Source organism: Salvelinus alpinus, chromosome 8 (assembly GCF_045679555.1).
Source record: "Salvelinus alpinus chromosome 8, SLU_Salpinus.1, whole genome shotgun sequence".
In the NCBI taxonomy this organism is placed as follows: domain Eukaryota; kingdom Metazoa; phylum Chordata; class Actinopteri; order Salmoniformes; family Salmonidae; genus Salvelinus; species Salvelinus alpinus.
Genome location: NC_092093.1, coordinates 85750068 through 85775925, shown reverse-complemented (window position 1 = coordinate 85775925; position 25858 = coordinate 85750068). Strand labels below are relative to the sequence as shown.

Here is a 25858-nt window from a genome sequence, read left to right as displayed (position 1 = left end):
TGGAAAGGCCATAAGTGTAAGCCAACATAATTCATTATTTTACATTAACATGTAATACATGCATTATGAAGAAAATTGTGTAATTTAGGCTCCACGAAATATGAAATGGGTTATGAAGAAAATCGTGTATGGTTGCCTACATGACAAAAAGGCGTTCTGATTACAAGTGCACCAGTATCCAAAGTATTAAGCGAAATCAAGCACAGAAAACAGCATTGGCATTAATAAAACAATATTTCCCACGAATTAAGTCGCAGGTAAATGGGCGTCTTTTCTCAAAAATTCTGTTCAGCAAGTCTAAAACAGTACATATAGGCATACAACGACACATTTTAAAACATGGTTAAACAAAGACAACATTTCTGTATATTCATGACGTTGAATTAGCCATTAAGAAGAACAAAAATGAAATATAAATTATCGAGTCTATATGGTTGTTGCAAAGGCTTGTGTCGCCTACTGGTTAAATTCGTGTCTTTTCGCACGAATTAAGTAGCACAGAAATTCGTGTATTTTCGCACGAATTAAGTAGCACAGAAATTCGTGTATTTTCGCACGAATTGAACCACCCCAAAAATGCACAAAAACGCACGAAATCTGCTGAAATACATTTTGTACATATATGCGCGAATTGAATGTGAGACTGTGTTGCAACATGACATACAGGTGTGTGAACAGGTGACTGGGATCTGGAGAGTGAGCTGCGCTCAGGGGATCTATGTGTTTGAGAGAGTGAGCTGGGTTCTACGTGTTTGAGAGTGTGAGTTGGAAGCAGACGTTGAAAGATGCCGTATTTATAGCACGAGCCCATTCAATCATGCGTGCTTTCACGTCGATATGCCTATGTGGAGGTGATATTATCATCATCATCATCATCATGAGGACTCCCTATCGTGACGTTACCCACAGTATCTGACTGTATGCAGCGCTCCATAGAGCGCATGGCTGCGAGCACATGGAAAGGAGGTCGAGATTTGTGTTTGAAAGACACGCACCTATCCGAAATGGAATATAACTAATAATGCACTAAACGGAGTCAGGGAACGGGTAAGAGTGCTCTATACTATCTATCTCTGGTTTACATCACTTTATGTCAATGTTTGTGTTTATGTTCAATCAAAATCATTTCTGTGCATTGCATTCGGCTAACCTTATCCAACTACAGTTATTTTGCTTATGAAATTAAATCTGGAATATAATTTCTTCATGTTAAAACGTATTTTGTTATTCAGTGAACTTCCTGATATCATTGTATGGGTGTTTTAACATGGTGCCATATGTATCACTTATCATGGGCTGCATGTTTATTTTCCCTTATATCAAATGGCTCGGCAATGTATTATTGTTGTCCACAGAACTGTTTCATCTAATTTGATCCCATATATAAAGATATTATAACGTTGAAAGCTTCTCTTTTCAAATACTCTAACCTACTGTAAATTCATTGCAGGCTATACACTTCATTGTGTGCAATGTTTTTGTTGTTGATGATAATGTTATTGGGTTTAATTGGTGTTATATTCTATTTGTTCTATGATCAGTTCCTTAAATCAAACACCTCCACCACTCCAACATTTACTGATACATGGATTTATTTTTCAAATTTTCTTTTGATCTATGCCGTATCATATGGTTGCTGCTGCATGTTTGTCATATGTGTGAATATTGATGCACTCAGTTGCATTGTTTCACTTCCTTTTTTATGTTCAAAAACAACATATTTCAGAGGGTAGGCAGCCATGAGCAATCCATTGCCTGTCCGATATCAACTCAGAGGAATAAACAAAGGGGGACTTTGTCTTATTATAGCAATTACATACTATAGTCAGCACATCATTATTTAGTTAAAGATGTCACGGGTTAGATGAAATGGTGACGCCTAACTATCCAGTCGTCTTGTAAGCCATATTATACAGTATGGCATGTGCAGCGTTTAGGCTAGAATTGAAGTGATTGTACACTATATTATTTTCTGATGCTCATCCAGCCCTATCAGCACATTTACAAAGAAGTCGATATGATCGTCAATGATTCAGATGCACACACTTTCATCTTAGCCCTTCAGGATATGCACGTGTGTGTGTGTTTAAAGAACACAATGTCATTGGTTTTCACAGGTGCAAAGAACTGCAGAGTCATGTGACCATGGCAGACATGATGAGTACATTTATTGTCACTTTGTGGTACGTTTGTGCTTGTATGCACCATAGCAAGATTACACAGTCACTTTACGGAAAACCGACCCAGAAACAGCCAGAAAACCGTGTTCATTTGGCCTTCAGTCTGTGATGTTCTGTCACTTACAGTATGATGACGACCTCGCCTCCCCAGTAACATGACTGAAGATAGAAACGCCTGTTCACTTTCTCTGGGAATGAGCCAGAGTAGGCATACTGAGCTATAAACTCGCACACTGAGGAGTATGGATCTTGGTGTTGCTATCTCTTTCCCTGTTAGTTCTGTCTCGTGCTCACAGCTCAGCAGGTTCACTACCGATACGCTCCTGGGTATAGTTTCCCGTAGATACAGCTCCAGGATCAGTTTTCCCTCCCCCAATTCCCTGAACCTTAATCATTAGTGGGGAAAATTTCTAAACTGACCCAATATCAGCATCTAGGGTCAACTTCACCCTACACGTCCTAATACACAAGCTTATAGGGGACGAGAGGGAAAAAGCCTTGGTCCACTTTTAAACCCTCTGAGCCAATCAAACAGCTCGTGCATGTTATCAGTTCATTATATTTAGTTGTAGAATACAATAGGTAAAGATATACAGTAACAGTCAAACGTTTGGACATACCTACTCATTCAAGGGTTTTTCTCTATTTTACTATTTTCTACATTGTAGAATAATAGTGAAGACATCAGAACTATGAAATAATTCATATGGAATAATGTAGTAATAACTACAAAGTGTTAAACAAATCAAAATATATTTGAGATTCTTCAAAGTAGCCACCCTTTGCCTTGATGACAGCTTTGCACACTCTTAGCATTCTCTCAGCCAGCTTCTTGAGGTAGTCACCTGGAATGCATTTCAATTAACAGGTGTGCCTTGTTAAAAGTTAATTTGTGGAATTTCTTTCCTTCTTAATGTGTTTAACCCAATCAGTTGTGTTGTGACAAGGTATGGGGTGGTATACAGAAGATAGCCCTATTTGGTAAAAGACCAAGTCCATATCATGGCAAGAACAGCTCAAATAAGCAAAGAGAAATGACAGTCCATCATTACTTTAAGACATGAAGGTCAGTCAATCTGCAGTCGCAAAAAACATGAAGTGCTATGATGAAACTGGCTCTCATGAGGACCGCCACAGGAAAGGAAGACCCAGAGTCACCTCTGCTGCAGAGGATAAGTTCATTAGAGTTAACGGCACCTCAGATTGCAGCCCAAATAAATGCTTCACAGAGTTCAAGTAACAGACACATCTCAACAACTGTTTAGAGGAGACTGTGTGAATCAGGCCTCCATGGTCGAATTGCTGCAAAGAAACCACTACTAAAGGACACCAATAAGAAGAGACTTGCTTGGGCCAAGAAACATGAGCAATGGACATTAGACTGGTGGAAATCGGTCCTTTGGTCTGATGAGCCCAAATTTGAGATTTTTGGTTTTTGGATGATCTCCGCATGTGTGGTTCCCACCGTGAAGCATGGATGAGGAAGTGTGGGGGTGCTTTGCTGGTGACACTGTAGGTGATTTAAAAAATATATATTTCTTTTTTGTATTTTTTATATTGAAGGCACACTTAACCAGCATGGCTACCACAGCATTCTGCAGCGATACGCCACCTCATCTGGTTTGCGCTTCGCAACAGGACAATGACAAACGCACCTCCAGGCTGTGTAAAGGCAATTTGACCAAGGAGAGTGATGGAATGCTGCATCAGATGACCTGGCCTCCACAAAAACTCGACCTCAACTCAATTGAGATGATTTGGGATGTGTTGGACTGCAGAGTGAAGGAAATGCAGCCAACAAGTGCTCAGCATATGTGGGAACTCCATCAAGACTGTTGGAAAAGCATTCCTCATGAAGCTGGTTGAGAGAATGCCAAGAGTGTGCAAAGCTGTCAGAGGCAAAGGGTGGCTACTTTGTTCAACACTTTCTTTTTGGGTTACTACATGATTCCATATGTATTATTTCATAGTTTTGATGTCTATACAATTATTCTACAATGTAGAAAATAGTGAAAATAAAGAAACCCTTGAATGAGTAGATGTGACCAAACTTTTGACTGGTACTGTAGGTAAGGGTGTTACGTAATAGTCTGGGGTTAAACCTGTGCACAACTTCAGTGTGAAAGCAGGACTACACGGGGAGCCGTCTGACATCTATTACAGTCCGTAAGAATGTGTGTTTTTGCATTAGAGTGAGGAGCTGAAGTAGATTAAGCAGACCCTTATGGAAAACAACATGATTTATATTTTGCACATTTGGAAAATCACAACCTTTTCATATGTGAAACCATGTGGTTTTGGAGCACTTCACATGTGATGCTATTTCACATGTGGATTTTCACGTGATCACATAACCTTTTATATGTGGATAAACGCTTTTTCAGTTCTGCCCACACATTTTCTATAGGATTGAGGTCAGGGCTCCAATACCTTGACTTTGTTGTCCTTAAGCCATTTTGCCACAACTTTGGAAGTATGCTTGGGGTCATTGTCCATTTGGAAGACCCATTTGTGACTAAGCTTTAACTTCCTGACTGATGTCTTGAGATGTTGCTTCAATATATCCACATAATTTTCCTACCTCATGATGCCATCTATTTTGTGAAGTCCACCAATCCTTCCTTCAGCAAAGCACCCCCACAACATGATGCTGCCATCCCCGTGCTTCACGTTTGGGATGGTGTTCTTCGGATTGCAAGGCTCCCCCTTTTTTCTCTGAACATAACGATGGTCATTATGGCCAAACAGTTCTATTTTTGTTTCATCAGACCAGACATTTCTCCAAAAAGTACGATCTTTGTCCCCATGTGCAGTTGCAAACTGTAGTCTGGCTTTTTTATGGCGGTTTTGGAGCAGTGGCTTCTTCCTTGCTGAGCGGCCTTTCAGGTTATGTCGATATAGGACTCGTGTTTTACTGTGGATATAGATACTTTTGTACCTGTTTCCTCCAGTATCTTCACAAGGCCCTTTGTTGTTGTTCTGGGATTGATTTGCACTTTTTGCACCAAAGTACGACCATCTCTAGGAGACAGAACACGTCTCCTTCCTGAGCGGTAATGACGGCTACGTGGTCCCATGGTGTTTATACTTGCGTACTATTGTTTGTACAGATGAACGTGGTACTTTCAGGTGTTTGGAAATTGCTCCCAAGGATGAACCAGACTTGTGGAGGTCTACAATTTTTTTTTTCTGAGGTCTTGACTGATTTCTTTTCATTTTCCCATGATGTCAAGCAAAGAGGCACTGAGTTTGAAGGTAGGCCTTGAAAGACATCCACAGGTACACCTCCAATTGACTCAAATTATGTCAATTAACCTATCAGAAGCTTCTAAAGCCATGACATAATTTTCTGCAGTTTTCCAAGCTGTTTAAAGGCACAGTCAACTTAGTGTATGTAAACTTCTGACCCACTGGAATTGTGATACAGTGAATTATAAGTGAAATAATCTGCCTGTAAATAAATGTTGGAAAAATGACTTGTGTCATGCACAAAGTATATGTCCTAACCGACTTGCCAAAACTATAGTTTATTAACAAGACATTTGTGGAGTGGTTGAAAAATGAGTTTTAAAGACTTCAACCTAAGTGTATGTAAACTTCCGACTTCAACTGTACATATTTTACATGCATGATTACATTGTGTATGTACACTGAGTGTATAAAACAGTAGGAACACCTGCTCTTTCCATGACATAGACTGACCAGGTGAATCCAGGTGAAATTATCCCTTGTTGATGTCACTTGTTAAATCCACTCCAATCAGGGGAGGAGACCGGTTAAATAAATATTTTTAAGCCTTGAAACAATTAACAAATGGATTGTGTATGTGTGCCATTCAGAGGGTGAATGGGCAATACAAAATATTTAAGTGCCTTTGAATGGGGTATGGTGTAGGTAGGGTTTCACATTTTGGGGAATATTCAGAGGTGGAAACTTTCTGTGGGAATTAATGGAAATATATGCAAATTAATATTAATACCATTTAAATGTAGATGTTTTTTGCATTAGATATATTTACCATATCCTATGGAGACAGAAACATAAACCTTTTACCTTATCATAAGTAGACATAATTACAAATTATTAAATCCTTCCAATAGAAATAAGAAAATAATTTAGTTATGAATTGAACTTTAAGTAAATGAGTTGACTCTTCACATGGGATGATTTCACTGAACAACAAAAGAAAGGGAATAATGAATGATCCCCAATGATCCGTCGCATTTCCCAAAAATGTTTTCAACATACATCTGTAAACCTGTCTTACTCTCAGGCTTCCATGTCTTCTCCCTGGACCTCCTCAATGTCCACCTCTTGAACATCAGACTCTGAGGCCTCATCTTCACTGTCTCCTTCCAACCTTGTTGAGGATGGCTCGTTGTCGGGCTCAAAAAGCCAAAAATTTGCCCGGATGGCCACCAATTTTTCAACCCTTGTATTGGTCAGCCTGTTGCATGCTTTGGTGTGTGTGTGTTCCCAAACAAGGACCAGTTGTGCTCTGAGGCAGCTGATGTTGGTGGAATTTGGAGGATGATGGAGGCAACAGGGGAAAGAGCCTCAGATCCACAAATTCCCTTCCACGAGGTGGCTGATGAGATATGTTGGCACGACTGCCACATTGCCACTCCATCCCAAAGCCCTTGCTTGGAAGTGTACTTCACCAGACTGTCAAGAACCTTTCCCTCATCCAGGCCAAGGTGGCGAGACGTGGTAGTGATGACACCATAGACCTAGTTGATCTCTGCACCAGACAGGATGCTCTTGCCAGCATACTTAGGGTCCAACATGTATGCTGCGGCGTGTATGGGCTTCAGGCAGAAGTCTTCACGCTTTTGATGTATTTCAGAACTGCAGTTTCCTCTGCTTGGAGCAACAGTGAAGTGTGTATCGATTTCTTCTCTTACATCTGCAAGCAGAGTTTGAACATCAGACAAGATGGCATTGTCTCCCTCAATCCGTGCAATGGCTACTACTATAGGTTTCAGGCTGCTTACTACTCTCTCCCAAAATACATCATCCAGGAGGATCCTCTTGATGGGGCTGTCCATATCGGCAGACTGATATGAGCATTTCTTGGAGAGACCCCTTCCCCTCCAGGAGACTGTCAAACATGATGACACCACCCCAGCTGGTGTTGCTGGGCAGCTTCAATGTGGTGCTCTTATTCTTCTCACTTTGCTTGGTGAGGTAGATTGCTGCTATAACTTGATGACCCTTCACATGCATACCCATTTCCCTGGCTCTCTTGTAATGTATCCATTGTTTTCAGTGCCATGATGTCCTTGAGGAGCAGATTCAATGCATGAGCAGCACAGCCAATGGGTGTGATGTGAGGGTAGGACTCCTCCACTTTAGATCAAGCAGCCTTCATGTACGCAGCATTGTCTGTCACCAGTGCAAATACCTTCTGTGGTCCAAGGTCAATGATGACTGCCTTCAGCTCATCTGCAATGTAGAGACCGGTGTGTCTGTTGTCCCTTGTGTCTGTGCTCTTGTAGAATACTGGTTGAGGGGGGGAGATGATGTAGTTAATTATTCCTTGCCTACGAACATTCGACCACCCATCAGAGATGTTTGCAATACAGTCTGCTTTCTCTATTATTTGATTGACCTTCACTTGAACTCTGCATTCAGCAAATTAATAGATCAAGCATGTCTGGTTGGAGGGGTGTATGCTGGGCGAAAGAACATTCAGAAATCTCTTCCAATACACATTGCCTGTGAGCATCGGAGCTCGGAGTTGCATACACAGCTCGAGCAAGACACTCATCAGCATTTCTCTGACTACGTTCCTCCATTGAGTCAGAAAAACTTCTGATTCCAGGAGGACCATGAGCTGTTGCTTTCGAAAAGGTGTCTGATTCATCATTTTCACCTGGAATAGAAGTAGAGGGACTTTTGTCAGAGGTTACTTGTTGTGAGCGCTGAGGGAACTTTATGCACTTGGCCAGATGATACTGCATCTTTGTTGCATTCTTCACATGATTTGGCACAGTATTTGCAAATGTACACAGCTTTTCCTTCTACGTTAGCTGCAATGAAATGTCTCCACACATCAGATATAGCCCGTGGCAGTTTCCTGTAAAGAGTACAGACAAATAGTTAAGCAGTTAGATTAAATGTCATAAAATGAAACAGGTGAATTAACACTCCGTTAGCAGGCTCAAGCAAGCTTAAACACACGGTAGCAAAAACTAACTAGCATAAATTGTTAACAAGTTAGAAATGATTTAAACACACTTTGCTGTAGGTTACTATTTACTAGTTAACAAAAATCATGTATGTCATAAAATATATTCACCCCACCCAGTATTGTAATCAAAACTTACCAGAAAGCATGTAGTCATTGGCTCAGACATTGTAGTAGTGTGGGCTCAATAGCATCTCATTAGTGTGTAAGATCTTGAGAATCAGCTGTACATGTGATGGAAGAGTGCACTGCACATGCACTGTGCATGCAGAGGGTTGCAATTTCATTGAATTGGGGATAGTTTAACCAAAATATACCATAAGACCTAGAATTGCCTTGTGTATCCCACAAAAAAGGTTCACTATTATAAGCTAACTTTTTTTGATGAATTTAAGCAAAATTCCCAAAATGTCTGGGCTTCATTTCCCGTGGAAATTTCCAGAAATATTCTGGAAATTTACCGGAAAGTTTCCGGCCCTTTGCAACCCTAATAGTAGGTGCCAGGCACACCGGTTTGAGTGTGTCAAGGGGGACTTGTGCAAATGCAGCATACACCAAATCCAGAGGTTGTGCGTTCATGTCAAATGTAATCATATTGTCATTCTTTAAAGATTTGTACACTATTTTAGCTGAACAGTGTACCACTTACCTTAACCCCCATATAATTTCCTTACTTCCCTTTACAAAAACAAACGTGACATTTGCAGTTTCACATGTGAAATAACTTTTCACATATTGAGCTGAAATGTTCACATGTGAAAACGAAATAGACACCTGAGGTCGTTGTTCATATGTGAAATCATGTGTTCACATCAGTGCGGTCGGTGCCGTTTTAAGATGAGGGAGGCCAGAATTTTTTTTTTTACGAGCATGGCCTCATTTCTATTACAGCATATTGGATGACTGTCATTCATATTCCATTCAACCAGCTCAATGTAACATCGATAGGTTTAGACTACTACATTATACTCAAATTTTCCCTATACCCATCATGAGGTTGCTACGACCTAGCCTATGAATGACAACGTAGGTGCACAGGCCAAGAAATGTTTTAGTTGGTGACAGAAATTGACACATTAAATACCGCCTTGCATAATCTTGCCTGCATCTAGCTGATCATTAGTCCAACAGTTGCAAACGAGAGTTTCTATTGGATAAATTCTGGTATGTTTATCCCCGTTCCGTTTGCTTCCGTTTTTAAGAAACGTTTTTCAATAGAATCGACGGAATGAATACACCCCTGATCACACGCAAACACAGCCCAGCTAGCACAGTGGATCTAGGCCAATTCCGGCTGAGAGTCAGACTCAGCCGACTTCATGTGGCCCAAGTCTGGGCCGTCTTCGGCAGTATTACTTATGGCTAGGATGCGGGGATTGAGCTCGGGCAAATTCCGGTGTGAGTAATCTGGCCCAACTGTATTACTGGGGCTCGGACCAATTGGGGCTACTCTCTGGCAGATGATTACATGGGCTGCTTTATATAATTAACATTTCATTAATTCTTTTTCCATATTTTCTCATTGTTTCTGTGATCAAAAAATACAATTAACATTGAAATTAAATTCTTTAAGATTCCTGTTTAAGTAGTATTTTATACTTTGTGCAAGGCAATTGATAAGCATTAAAAACTTTGGATGGAGCCTCCTGAGGGGCGCAGCGGTCTAAGACACTGCATTGCTACAGATGCTGGTTCGAGACCCGTGCCAACTGCGACCGTGAGACCCATGAGGCGATGCACAATTGGCCCAGCGTCGCCCGAGTTAGGGGAGGGTTTGGCCGACCGGGATGTCCTTGTCCTATCGTGCTGTAGCGACTCCTGTGGCAGGCCAGGCCCATGCACGCTGACACAGTCACCAGGTGTATGGTGTTTCCTCCAACACAGAATGTTTTTTTTGTGGATGGGTATACTTTGTATGTACAGTTGAAGTCGGAAGTTTACATACATTTAGGTTGGGGTCATTAAAACTAGAGGTCGACCGATTATGATTTTTCAACACCGATACCGATTATTGGAGGACCAACAAAAGCCAATACCGATTAATCGGCCTATTTTTATTATTTTATTTTTTATTTTTTTATTTTTTTCCTTTTTTTATATATATATTTGTAATAATGACAATTACAACAATACTGAATTAACACTTATTTTAACTTAATATAATACATCAATAAAATCAATTTAGCCTCAAATAAATAATGAAACCTGTTCAGTTTGGTTTAAATAATGCAAAAACAAAGTGTTGGAGAAGAAAGTAAAAGTGCCATGTAAAACAGCTAACGTTTAAGTTCCTTGCTCAGAACATATGAAAACTGGTGGTTCCTTTTAACATGAGTCTTCAATATTCCCAGGTAAGAAGTTTTAGGTTGTAGTTATTATAGGAATTATAGGACTATTTCTCTCCATACCATTTGTATTTCATATACCTTTGACTATTGGATGTTCTTATAGGCACTTTAGTATTGCCAGTGTAACAGTATAGCTTCCATCCCTCTCCTCGCTCCTCCCTGGGCTCGAACCAGGAACACATCGACAACAGCCACCCTCGAAGCAGCGTTACCCATGCAGAGCAAGGGAAACAACCACTCCAAGTCTCAGAGCGAGTGACGTTTGAAACGCTATTAGCGCGCACCCCGCTAACTAGCTAGCCATTTCACATCGGTTACACGAGCCTAATCTCGGGAGTTGATAGGCTTGAAGCACAGCGAAGAGCTTCTGGCAAAACGCTGGAAAGTGCTGTTTGAATGAATGCTTACGAGCCTGCTGCTGCCTACCACCGCTCAGTCAGACTGCTCTATCAAATCATAGACTTAGTTATAACATAATAACACACAGAAATACGAGCCTTAGGTCATTAATATGGTCGAATCCGGAAACTATCATCTCGAAAACAAGACGTTTATTCTTTCAGTGAAATACGGAACCGTTCCATATTTTATCTAACGGGTGGCATCCATAAATCTAAATATTCCTGTTACATTGCACAACCTTCAATGTTCCGTCATAATTACGTAAAATTCTGGCAAATTAGGGGGCCCAAACTGTTGCATATACACTGACTCTGCGTGCAATGAACGCAAGAGAAGTGACACAATTTCACCTGGTTAATATTGCCTGCTAACCTGGATTTCTTTGAGCTAAATATGCAGGTTTAAAAATATATAGTTCTGTGTATTGATTTTAAGAAAGGCAATGATGTTTATGGTTAGGTACACATTGGAGCAACGATACGCACCGCATCGATTATATGCAACGCAGGACACGCTAGATAAACTAGTAATATCATCAACCATGTGTAGTTAAACTAGTGATTATGATTGATAGTTTTTTTATAAGATAAGTTTAATGCTAGCTAGCAACTTACCTTGGTTTCTACTGCATTCGCGTAACAGGCAGGCTCCTCGTGGAGTGCAATGTAATCAGGTGGTTAGAGCGTTGGACTAGTTAACTGTAAGGTTGCAAGATTGAATCCCCCGAGCTAACAAGGTAAAAATCTGTCGTTCTGCCCCTGAACGAGGCAGTTAACCCATCGTTCCTAGGCCGTCATTGAAAATAAGAATGTGTTCTTAAAATAAAAAAATAAAAAATAATTTATCCGTTATTTTACCAGGTAAGTTGACTGAGAACACGTTCTCATTTGCAGCAACGACCTGGGGAATAGTTACAGGGGAGAGGAGGGGGATGAATGAGCCAATTGTAAACTGGGGATGATTAGGTGACCATGATGGTTGAGGGCCAGATTGGGAATTTAGCCAGGACACCGGGGTGAACACCCCTACTCTTACGATAAGTGCCATGGGATCTTTAATGACCTCAGAGAGTCAGGACACCCGTTTAACGTCCCATCCGAAAGACAGCACCCTACACAGAGCAGTGTCCCCAATCACTGCCCTGGGGCATTGGGATCTTTTGTTTAGACCAGAGGAAAGGGTGCCTCCTACTGGCCCTCCAACACCACTTCCAGCAGCATCTGGTCTCCCATCCAGGGACTGACCAGGACCAACCCTGCTTAGCTTCAGAAGCAAGCCAGCAGTGGTATGCAGGGTGGTATGCTGCTGGCGATGGGGTGGCTCATTAACTGACTTGCCTAGTTAAATAGTTTAAAAAAAAAGAATCGGCCAAATCGGTGTCCAAAAATACCGATTTCCGATTGTTATGAAAACTTGAAATCGGCCATTCCGATTAATCGGTCGACCTCTAATTAAAACTCATTTTTCAACCACTCCACAAATGTCTTGTTAACAAACTATAGTTTTGGCAAGTTAGTTAGGACATCTACTTTGTGCATGACACAAGTAATTTTCCCAACAATTGTTTACAGACAGAATATTTCACTTATAATTCACTGTATCACAATTCCAGTGGGTCAGATGTTTACATACACTAAGTTGACTGTGCCTTCAAACAGCTTGGAAATTCCAGACAATTATGTCATGGGTTTAGAAGCTTCTGATAGGCTAATTGACATAATTTGAGTCAATTGGAGGTGTACCTGTGGATGTATTTCAAGGCCTACCTTCAAACTCAGTGCTTCTTTGCTTGACATCATGGGAAAATCAAAAGAAATCAGCCAAGACCTCAGCTTTGTTCTTTTAGACCTCCACAAGTCTGGTTCATCCTTGGGCGCAATTTCCAAAAGACTGAACGTACCACTTTCATCTGTACAAACAATAGTATGCAAGTATAAACACCATGGGACCACGCAGCCATCATACCGCTCAGGGAGGAGACACATTCTGTCTCCTAGAGATGAATGTACTTTGGTGCGAAAAGTGCAAATCAATCCCAGAACAACAGCAAAGGACTTTGTGAAGATGCTGGAGGAAACGGGTACAAAAGTATCTATATCCACAGTAAAACGAGTCCTAAATCGACATAACCTGAAAGGCCGCTCAGCAAGGAAGAAGCCACTGCTCCAAAACCGCAATAAAAAAGCCAGACTACGGTTTGCTACAGCATACTCCCCGTATGCTGTAGCAAACCGTAGTCTGGCTTTTTTATTGCGGTTTCGTACTAAGATCGTACTTTTTTGGAGAAATGTCCTCTGGTCTGATGAAACAAAACTAGAACTGTTTGGCCATAATGACCATTGTTATGTTTGGAGGAAAAAGGGGGAGGCTTGCAAGCCGAAGAACACCATCCCAACCGTGAAGCACGGGGGTGGCAGCATCATGTTGTGGGGGTGCTTTGCTGCAGGAAGGACTGGTGCACTTCACAAAATAGATGGCATCATGAGGTAGGAAAATCATGTGGATATATTGAAGCAACATCTCAAGACATCAGTCAGGAAGTTAAAGCTTGGTCGCAAATGGGTCTTCCAAATGGACAATGACCCCAAGCATACTTCCAAAGTTGTGGCAAAATGGCTTAAGGACAACAGTAAAGGTATTGGAGTGGGCATCACAAAGCCCTGACCTCAATCCCATAGAAAATGTGTGGGCAGAACTGAAAAAGCGTGTGCGAGCAAGGAGGCCTACAATCCTGACTCAGTTACACCAGCTCTGTCAGGAGGAATGGGCCGAAATTCACCCAACGTATTGTGGAAGGCTACCCAAAACGTTTGACCCAAGTTAAACAATTATAAGGCAATGCTACCAAAAACTAATTGCGTGTATGTAAACCTCTGACCCACTGGGAATGTGATGAAAGAAATAAAAACTGAAATAAATCATTCTCTCTACTACTATTCTGACATTTCACATTCTTAAAATAAAGTGGTGATCCTAACTGACCTAAAAGGGAATTTTTACTAGGATTAAATGTCAGGAATTGTGAAACTGAATTCAAATGTATTTGGCTAAGGTGTATGTGAACTTATGACTTCAACTGTATAAAGTGTATAACAGTAATATTTTAAATGACTAAATCGAGTAATTTTGAATTCATTAATTTATATTTGCACCGGGCTGCTTCTCGGGGGATTCTGGTAAGTTACCGGCATAGTCGTCTGAATTCCGGTAGACGGAAACGGCCCGACTCACTTGGGCCGATTCTGGGCAGTCATTAATTTTGAATCCGACACCCGATTCCGGGCCGATTCAATCAGTTCCGGGGGCCGATTCCTCATTGCTAGCTGGGAGTTCACTTTCATATATGGGTGGGTCAGTGCTCAGACAAAACAAGTATCGTAACGGATATGTGCAATTTTCTGGATACGATTATGATCCAAGCATTTTTTTGTAGTTATCTGTGATCTGAACAAAGTTACTGTTTCTTTCGGGTACCAGCAAGCATCTTTCTCATATCAGTCAGTCACAGAGTTTCTAAATCATACTATACGGTCTTTGAGTCAGTAATGTGCGGTCTAAATAACTCAAGTGGCTAGTTAGCCTGTCGGTAAAGAGAAGGGCGGGCTGTACGTTGATCCTGCTGCTCTGACTGGATAGAGTGAAGTTGTATTTCTCCGTCCACTTCGGGCCTGATCATTTAGATTGTTGCTGCCTGCTACTATGATAAATCACATTGCGAGGACGTTTGACATCAAGCTATCAATGTGTATAATCTTTAACAAGTGGCGCAAGGGTAGGGAAAAAATATGAAAATTATGTGCATTCTGACTGAGTGACAGCAAACTTTGCTGCCCGCTGCAAGCTGAGGACACATACACACCTCAGCACGCTGCAGCTTTTTTGCAGTGACATGCTGACTAGAGCGTGTGTAACAGTTTAACTTTAGTCCGTCCCCTTGCCCCGACCCGGGCGCGAACCAGGGACCCTCTGCACACATCAACAACAGTCACCCACGAAGCATCGTTACCCATCGCTCCACAAAAGCCATGGCCCTTGCAGAGCAAGGGGAACCACTACTTCAAGGTCTCAGAGCAAGTGACGTCACCGATTGAAAGGCTATTAGCTGCACCACCGCTAACTAGCTAGCCATTTCACATCCGTTACACGCGCGTGCGCCATCATGCACATGTTGATTTTGTCCATCCACAGATGCAATCAGGACACGCAGGTTGATCTATCAAAACTCTGAACCAACTACACTGCTCAAAAAAAATAAAGGGAACACTTAAACAACACAATGTAACTCCAAGTCAATCACACTTCTGTGAAATCAAACTGTCCACTTAGGAAGCAACACTGATTGACAATACATTTCACATGCTGTTGTGCAAATGGAATAGACAAAAGGTGGAAATTATAGGCAATTAGCAAGACAAGGTGGAGGTAGCGGTCCTGCTGCTGGGTTGTTGCCCTCCTACGGCCTCCACGTCTCCTGATGTACTGGCCTGTCTCCTGGTAGCGCCTCCATGCTCTGGACACTACGCTGACAGACACAGCAAACCTTCTTGCCACAGCTCGCATTGATGTGCCATCCTGGATGAGCTGCACTACCTGAGCCACTTGTGTGGGTTGTAGACTCCGTCTCATGCTACCACTAGAGTGAGAGCACCGCCAGCATTCAAAAGTGACCAAAACATCAGCCAGGAAGCATAGGAACTGAGAAGTGGTCTGTTGTCACCACCTGCAGAATCACTCCTTTATTGGGGGTGTCTTGCTAATTGCCTATAATTTCCACCTTTTGTCTATTCCATTTGCACAACAGCATGTGAAATGTAGTGTCAATCAGTGTTGCTTCCTAAGTGGACAGTTTGATTTCACAGAAGTGTGATTGACTTGGAGATTTTTTTGAGCAGTGTATATTAGTTTGGGGACAGATCAAAAAGCATTAAACATTCATGGCAATTTAACTGGCTATCTAGCTGTTGCTAACTAATTTGTCCTGGAATATAAACATTGGGTTATTTTACCAGAAATGCACAAGTTCCTCTACTCCGACAATTAATCCACAGATAAAATGGTAAACAGAGTTAGTTTCTAGTAATCTCTCCTCTTTCAGTTGTCGTCTTCTTTTAACTTTTATATTGCGGTTGGCAATCAACTTTAAGGTGCATTACCACCACCACCACCAACTGGACTGGAGTGTGGACCTCAGTTCCTCTTTCAATCACCCGTGTGGGTATATGCTCCTAAAAACCAATCAGGAGATGGGAGAGGCTGGACTTGCAGCGCATCAAGCGTCACAAATAGAACCAAGTTCTGTGTTAGGGCCTGGCTACGCAGACACTCATTGACTCGTGCGAGCAGTATGGATGCAATGTTTGATTTAACATGTATGTGTACATTTATTTAGCAACGCTCGCACAAGTTACGCAAGAGGTGTGGTCAGCATGTGAGAATGTGCAGGGAGGTATTTTGCCAACATCTATTTAGGCCAGCCTTTCTTAAAGTATGGGTCGCAACCCACCCCTCTTAATGGTGGGTCACAATGTGTCAGAGTAAATGCACAAGTGCGCTCTTTGCTTAGCAGCGTCTCTGCTTAGTTTGGCTCCTGCGGGCAAGTGGGAGGGAGATGTCCGTATGCATCTCGGTTTACCAGGTCTTTTTTTCTAGTTTTCTTGAAGATCACTCAGTGACCCACGCGCTGTTGTTCAGCAGCAGCAGATGCGCTGTCAGCCACTGATTTGTCATTCCCACTCACATCTGACATCAGTGGACTCAAGCCAGCCACAAGTTCTGACTGAGCTCAATCGTCATGAAACGCAAATACAGCGATGAGTTTCTCTCTCTTGGTTTCATACAAACTTTGAGAAATAACGAGGAGCGCCCAAAGTGTGTTTTGTGCTGGGAAGTACTTAGTAATGAGTCTCTCAAAACGAACACATTTAAAGCGTCCTGACCAAACACCCACAGCATGACGATAAACCCAGGGAGTTCTTTCAGAACAAGGCAGAATGAAAACAAGTCTAGGTTGGAACTGTTGCTGTTAAAATAAAAGTCATAATTTTTATTCTGGAATAAACCGATTGAAGCAAAATGCTTTTTTGAGGCAAGCACACTTACAGTTCTGGGTTGCTCATCTGCATCAGGAAGCTGTCTCCTGCCTGACTGAGAAAGCAGATGTTCCCACATACCTATGCAAGTCAGGGTTCTTAACTATGGCATACTTAAAAAACAAGTACAGAAACCGACTCAATGCTGAGCATGACCTCAGGGTTGCACTGTCAAAAACGGTTGAAAACTTTACCTGCCTTATTGTGTGTGTTTTCTGGTCTATGTCTGTGTGATGTGATCAATCGATATATTCCAGTTCAGAATGAAAATGATTTCTTGTATTTTAACAGAAACTGTTCCAACCTAGACAGATACTGTATGTAAGGGTGTTTTTAATGGGGGGAAATTAATTTCATTTCATTGTTATTTTGTTTTTGTCTATATTGCATTTGTTTTAGAAATAAGGGCAATAAAATGTACAGATATTTACATATACTGTAGTTGCATGTTTTCATAAGCTTGGGTCTCAGGGAAACACAGAATTTCTCATTTGGGTCCAAGGCTGAACATGTTTAAGAACCCCTGATTTAGGCATATTCAAACACTTCAGTGGTTTCCGATCACTATTATCATCCGATTTGACTATCAACTGTGAATTTACGGATACGATTACGAATACTAGTATGGCCAAGTCTGCACACCGCTACTTTCATAGCAACCACATACAAACAGCATGATTCCTTCTCGTATCTACGCTCTCTCCTCCTCTCACATTTTCCCTTCACTTGTGAACAGTGCACAACACATCAGCTGTCTGTGACCAGGTGAAAAAACCTTTCCAAGCCAAACCTTCATATCATAAACGGTAACCGCTATACACAGCCTACATCAGTTGTCCCCATATTAGCTAACGTCAAGTCAACAAAGCTACTAGAACTAACGTGTTAGTAAACCTGCTGCAATCATGCAGTACAGTTAGCTAGCAGGTACACCAGCGGGCCCCGTGTCAATAAATTAATAAAACCTAAAGCTTACCTTGACTTGGAAGTGTTCCAGTATTGGATAGTCATAGCCAGCTAGGTAACATAGCATCCCTCTCTGTTTGAGCCGGGTGTTTGAATAGGCTAAACTAGCTAGCTGCATTCCCTAGCTAAGTAAGTAAGAGAAATGCAAAGTATAGCTAGCTCTCCATTTTTAAATAAATGAATTTGTAAAAACTGTTCAGCTATTGTCTTTATCTTTGAGTCAACGACAGACCACATTCTATGCAGTGCTAGTCAGCTGTAGCTTATGCTTTCAGTGCTGTTTTAATTTGATTGGGTGAACATGTCAATTCATGCTGCAAGAGTTCTGATAGGTTGGAGGATGTTCTCATAATGTGTCATAATGTGTAAGTCTATGGAAGGGGGTGCGAACCACGAGCCTCCTAGGTTTAGAATTCAAGTCAACGTACCCAGAGGAGGACGGAAATTAGCTGTCCTCCGGCTACACAATGGTGCTACTCTACAGAGTGCTATTGAGGATACATTGTGCCAAACATTGTGTTTTAATTATTTGGTGATGTGAATATATTTAGTATAGTTTTATCTAAAAAGGATACGTTTCTGGGCTCCCGAGTGACACAGCGGTCTAAGGCACTGCATCTCAGTGCAAGAGGCATCACTATAGTCCCTGGTTCGAATCCAGGCTGTATCGCATCCAGCCGTGATTGGTAGTCCCATAGGGCAGTGCACAATTGTCCCAGTGTCGTCCGGGTTTGGCTGGGGTAGGCCGTCATTGTAAATAAGAATTTATTCTTAACTGACTTGCCTGGTTACATAAAAAAATAATAACCTGAAGGTTTCACTATTTTTATGAAATTCATGGAGTAGGATGGTCCTCCTCTGAGGAGCCTTCACTGGTTCGCATGTATTTAATATAGAGTTAACATGTGAGGAGAAAAACATGGTTTCACCACACATGTGAATTGCAGATTAACATGTGGAATTTGCAGTTTCACATGTGAAACACTTTGTTGAGGACTAGCAAAGTGGAGGTGTTGTGAGGGCCCTGAGCGTAATGATGCGCTTGGAGGGTACAATGGTGTTGAAGACTGAGCTACAGTCAATAAACAGCATTCTTACATAGGCATTCCTCTTGTCCAAATAGAATAGGCCAGTGTGTAATGCGATGGCGATTGCGTGGTCTGTGGATCTATTGGGGCGGTATGCAAAGTGAAGTGGGTCTAGGGTGTCAGGTAAGGTAGAGTGGATATGATCCTTAACTAGCCTCTCAAAGCACTTCATGATGACAGAAGTGAGTGCTACAGGGTGATAGTCCTTTAGTCAGTTACCTTTGCTTTCTTGGGTACAGGAACAATGGTGGCCATCTTGAAGCAAGTGGGCCCAGATGGGGCCTCGCAAAATGTCTTAAATGTCTTACTCACGTCGGCCATGGAGAACAAAACCCCACAGTCCTTGGGAGTGGGCCGCGTCGGTAGCACTGTGCTCTCCTCAAAGCGGGCGAAGGTGTTTAGCTTGTCCGGGAGCAAGACGTCGGTGTCCGTGACGTGCCTGGTTTTCCCTTTGTAGTCAGTGATTGTCTGTAGACTCTGCCACATACGTCTCGTGGCTGAGCCGTTGAATTGCGACTCCACTTTGTCTCTGTACTGACGTTTTGCCCGTTTGATTGCCTTACGGAGGGAATAACTACACTGTTTGTTGTATTCAACCATATTCCCAGTCACCTTGCCATGGTTAAATGTGGTGGTTCGCGCTTTCAGTTTTGTGAGAATGCTGCCATCTGTCCACGGTTTCTGATTTGGGTAGGTATTAATTGTCACAGTGGAACAACATCCGCTATACACTTCCTGATGAACTCCGTCACCGTGTCCGCGTATATGTCAATGTTATTCTCAGAGGCTACCCGGAACATATCCCAGTCCCCGTGATCAAAACAATCTTGAAGCATGGATTCCAATTGGTCAGACCAGCGTTGAATAGACCTTAGCACGGGTACTTCCTGTTTGAGTTTCTGCCTATAGGAAGGGAGGAGCTTTGTAGGCATCCCGGAAGTTGGAGTAACAGTGATCGAATGTTTTGGCAGTGCGAGTACTACAGCCAATGTGTTGATTGAATTTTGGTAGTGTTTTCCTCAAATTTGCTTTGTTAAAATCCCCAGCTACAATAAATGCGGCCTCAGAATATGTGGTTTCCAGTTTGCACAGTTTGGCTGTATGGACGGGACAGCAAATCAAATCAAAATCCTGAGAGGGCCATGATTCCGTGAAACAAAATGTTACAATCCCTGATGTTATACACTCGGAAGTGGTGCATGGTGTGCACGCCTCGTTAGTCGGACTAGAGGTCCACTCCAAATACCTCCTCTCCACCGGCCGGCGTCTTGGGGGCAGCCTCTGGGATAAGTTAAATTGCCCAAGGGGGTACGAACAAAGGATCCAATTCTGGGAAAGTGGTAATGCTGATGAGTTACCGTCGCTCTGATATCCAAAAGTTCTTTCCGGCTGTATGTAATAACACAAACTTTCTGGGCTAATAATGTAAGAAATAACACCCCCAAAAAACGACATATTGCAAAGCTGCTTAGGAGTTTGAAGCAGAGCTGCCATGTCTGTCGGCGCCATCTTGAGGGTCTCGTGGTATTACACGTTGAAAATTTGCAACCCGTGTCAATTTATTTCACGAGATCATGTTATCACATTGCTTTTACATGTTGTCACGTTATCAAATTAACTTCCGATAAGATTACTAGATCACACGTGAAACCTCTCTCTCTCTCTCTCTCTCAATTCAATTCAAAGGGCTTAATTGGCATCGGAAACATATGTTTACATTGCCAAAGCAAGTGAAATGGATAATAAACTAAAGTGAAATAAACAATCAAAAATGAACAATAAACATTACACACAAAGTTTTCTAAGAAATAGAGATATTTCAAATCTCATATTATGGCTATGTACAGTATAACAATGTGCAAATAGTTAAAGTACAAAAGGGAAAATAAATAAACAGAAATATGGGTTGTATTTACAATGGTGTTTTTCTTCACTGGTTGCCCTTGTGGCAACAGGTCACACATCTTGCTGCTGTGATGGCACACTGTGATATTTCACCCAATCGATAAACTGTGTGTAATATGTGTATCTATGGGTCATACATTTGGTAGGAGGTTAGGAAGTGCAGCCTAGTTTCCACCTCGTTTTGTGGGGCACATAGAAAGTATTTTCTTGAGAGCCAGGTCTGCCTATGGTGGCCTCTGTCTCTCTCTGCCCCCCCCCCCCCTTTCCCCGTCTTTCAATGTTTCTCTCTCGCACTCATTCTCTCCCTTGCGCTCTCATTCTTTCTGTCCATTAGACGGCAGCCTGTCTGTGTTTTCTTTGGCAGTGGGTGCCTGGATCCCCTCACAATGTTTTCAGTGTGAGAGATGGGGTATGAGAGGCACAGTCAGAAATAAAGTTGTGGAATAAAAAGTGTGTGTGTGTGGGGGGGGGGGGGGGGGGGGTTACACTAGTTTCCCTGTTTTGCGTTCAACCTCAACAGTTCTGGAACCAAATACATAAGTTGGGAACAAACGATATAAGAAAATATGAATGTTTTTTTTTTCAATGGGATCTCTCATAGGCTGACGTTTTCCCACAGTCTGAATGTGAACATTTGCACGAAAACCAAATGAAGGGAGACATAGACGCTATTAAAAAAAACAACAGACAATATGAAAAGTAATTGGGGGAGGAGATTAATCATGAACCTTTTGTTTAAACAACGGTGAATTCCTGTGTGTGTGAGAGAGATTATGTACAACCTACCTAAAAGCAAGAGATCACTAAGTGCACAGGTAAGATCATGGATATTGCCCCTGTGTATTGAAACAGGTCGGTATAATGGTGAAATAGAAGAGGAAAGACTATATCACTATTGTGACCTCGACGAAATGGAGAATTAAATGAATTGTATGCTCTATTGCCCTTTCTATCACAGTATACGCTCGTCCTTATTCCAGAAAGCCCACCAGATCTACCTTGGCATTTTTGTGGCTGAGCAATGAGGATTGTGTATTTCCGTTTGCAGAATTTTTAGATAAAGCCTAGAATAAAAGAAAGTGCGACCTATAATGGATATATTTAGATCAAGGTATATAGCAAAGGACACGTATGTATTTCAGTGGAGGCTCCTCGGACGAGGAAGGGGAGGACCAACCTCGGTGAATTGCATAAAAATATTGAAACATTAAAAAAGTTATCCTTTTTTAGATCAAACTATACTAAATATATTCACGTCACCAAATAATTGATTAAAACACTGTTTTTCAATGACGGTCTACATCTCCACACTGTGGAAGTAAGCATTATTCAGCATATTTTCTTAACACAAAATGTGTGAATATTTCATTCAGGACTTTTGTTGATGGTATTTATTGATTTATTTTCAGGAGAATGTTTTAACATTAAGGTCACAGGTAGCATAATGTGACCATGGCAGATCATCACAATACAATTTAAATCCTATTTGCGGTTTGAAATAAAATGAAAAACACACACGTCGAGGAGGTTTCATTACAAATGGTGGCTGCTATCACAGGTCTTCCATCAGTAATGGTAAAGAACAGACGCACATCACAAATCTCTAAAGTGGATAACATTACAGCCATATCGTCACAACATTATACATACATGTGTTTTCTTGGGGTCAGATTCAGGATTTTTATCATAGTAAAGTACCTCAGAGGTCTCTGGGATAATTGAAAGCATAGAGCTGCGCTGTGGGGTAGTCACAGGCATGTCTGTCTGTTATGTAATGCTATTCTCCCTGCTGAATGAAATCACTGTCTTGCTTCAGGCACGTTTTAAGGAATATTTAACTGGATAGGGGAGGGGAAAGGGAGAAGTTGGAAAACTGAACTGTATGTCTCTCTCATGGATTTTCTTTCCCTTGTTTGGTTCTCTATGCAGAAGTATTACAACATGGATTTGATAAACAGGCCAATTTTTTTTGTTTACACACAGAATGGTGCGCTACGTCACATTTTACGCAGACATTATTATCCAGATAAACTTAGTTGGTGCATTCAACAAAGTAATTCACCGTACTTATAGGCCTAACTATGGCAGGGAGTGAAATGTCTCTTTCAGTTTATAGATTTACTAAGACGCTATAGCTTAGCATTTATGTAGTTGAAGCAGGATACTGCCTATGGAAACCTAGAGGTGTCAGCCAACCTTTTTGTTGCCTCGCTAACATAGTGGTTGGATTCAGAACAGGGCCATAGTTATCTCCATAGAAAGTCTGCCTGAAAAGCCTTTTGTCACACTAAGACTTTTCAGGCTCCATCGGTCAATCCATGTTCAGATGGAAGGCAGATAAAAAGCTGCTGAATGGCTGGAATCTGTAGAACCTTTTTGTATTTGGATGTGCTGGGTGTCAATGCGCTAATGATGCCTAACATGCCGCGTAGGCCGGATTAGAACTAATTCTCCTCTGAGATTTTCCTCTCTGCCATAGATGCGTATTACACACAGCTTTATTTGTGCTGGAGTCTGGAGTTTAAAGGGATGGACAGGGCTAGGAGAAGAGGGAGGGAGAGGGTGAGAAGAAAGTTAGTGGGGAGTTGTCGTATGCTTTATGCCCCTCCATGGAGTCACGCACAAAGTCACACACACACGGAACTATGAAGAGAAAGTAAGGATTTTAGCTAGCAGGGAGAGAGAACCGGCTAACATTCAAAGTGTGATCTTGCTCTACCTCCCAGGTTCTGTAGACGTGATGAGTCATGTTCTTCAAACAATGGTGTTTGATTTTTGCTGTCGTAGGGCCCTAATGAAATCTGTTTTGTTTTCCAAATTACGTTTTATTTTTTCACATTCCGTTTTTTCTGTTTTTATTTTTCCTGAATTCTGTGTTTTTACGATTTACGCTTATTTTATCAGAAAAAGTATCTAATAATGTGAATGAATATAACATCAACAAATTAATAAGATATAACAGTACATTTATAATGATGCAACACAACATTGCACTATTTATCAAGGCAAGTGCTGCAATAGAGTTCTAATAAGTGTTTCATTATAAATGGAAAAAAGTAATGGAAGAATCTATAATTCTGCAATAATGCAGCAATAGGCAAAACTTATTGAACTACCATGTCTGTCCATTGTAAGTTTTCCATCGATCACAGATATCTCCATTGAAGTACATGATTGTCAGCCTCGTTTTGTTGAGCTCGGTGAGTGCCTCTCGCTTGTCTGTGAGTAGAGTCTTGTATTTGCTGAAACTCCTCTCACAGTCGACTGAGCTGACTGAGAAGTAGATGTTAGGGCACTGCCACTTCTGCAGCTGTTGGGAATCTCACACTCCGGCTCATCCAGTAATCAGCAAGCGCCAAAGCTCCCTGGACACACAGAGCTGATAGGCAATCCATTCTTCGCTGAGCTCTGTTGATAGGCTTGCCGTGTATTTCAGTTGTGTGTAGGCTTCAATCTGCTTTTCCATGGCTGGAGCCTGCCTAGGATCGAACACCCTAGTCAGCCTGTCAACCTCTCTGGCTGGATGTGTGTCCCAGTGCTTTAAGAACTTTGTGAATGCAAGTGGAATGCACCATGGAGATGGTTAAGCACCCCTCTCCTCTCTTCAATCGCCATCTTTCTCAATAGCTCATCTGTCTCGGCACCATACTCACATGTTTTTGCCGTTCCATTCACTAGGTAAGAGCCCAGATCCTCCATGACATTGTATGCAGACACGGCTGTGGAACGGTGGGTTCCTTCCAGGATTGACCGAGCTGTCATCAGTTTGGAGCAGCCCAGAGATGAAGGTTATCTTAACAGTGAGGGCCTGCACCTTCTCCTCTGTTTCCAGCTGGCTGAGGATGTTTGTGACTGCCTGGGGTGATTACTTTTCTGCCAACAAAAACTCTCTGCACAGATGAACATGCTCTGCGTGGTACTTCACTGCCTCAAACCAGCTATTCCATCTGGAGCTCACTACTTCAGGAGGAGCCTTGGCCTGCACAAACTGCTTCATAATGAGGAAGCTCACCCATCTTCTCTTTCTGGCAGGGTTCTTGAAGAAGACAGATCTCATCCATGTCACAAGTGATGCAACTTCAGAGAAGTATTTTTAGTACTGCCAGATCTCACCCACCAGATTAATGACATGGCAGAGGCGGGTTACATGGACACTTGGGCATCACTCCTTTCAGAACCTCCTTGTATGCCTTCAGTCAGTAGGAGGCATTATCTGTGACCACTGCCCAGGCGTCATTCAGGTTCAGACCACGTGTAACAACACCTGCACAGGATCGGTACATCCGAACATCACAACTGCGGGACAGGTACAGGATGGCAACAACAACTGCCCGAGTTACACCAGGAACACACAATCCCTCCATCAGTGCTCAGACTGTCTGCAATAGGCTGAGAGAGGCTGGACTGAGGGCTTGTAGGCCTGTTGTAAGGCAGGTCCTCACCAGACATCACCGGCAACAACGTTGCCTATGGGTACAAACCCACCGTCGCTGGACCATACAGGACTGGCAAAAAGTGCTCTTCACTGACGAGTCATGGTTTTGTCTCACCAGGGGTGATGGTCGGATTCGCATTTATCGTCAAAGGAATGAGCGTTACACCGAGGCCTGTACTATGGAGCGGGATCGATTTGGAGGTGGAGGGTCCATCATGGTCTAGGGCGGTGTGTCACAGCATCATCGGTGCGTTA

The 25858-nt window shown here is 42.1% G+C and overlaps 1 long non-coding RNA gene across 2 annotated transcripts in view; it reads left to right on the top strand.

Annotated features, from left to right (window-relative positions):
* The first annotated feature begins 684 nt into the window (after positions 1–684).
* The window catches only part of LOC139583831 (uncharacterized), a 121364-nt gene continuing 96190 nt past the window's right edge, over positions 685–25858 (top strand). Inside the window, exon 1 of one of the 2 annotated variants that reach the window (XR_011676625.1) lies at positions 685–1047. This is a non-coding gene — a long non-coding RNA (uncharacterized lncRNA). The remainder of the gene's footprint in view (positions 1048–25858) is intronic. The other variant, XR_011676626.1, reaches the window with a different exon arrangement.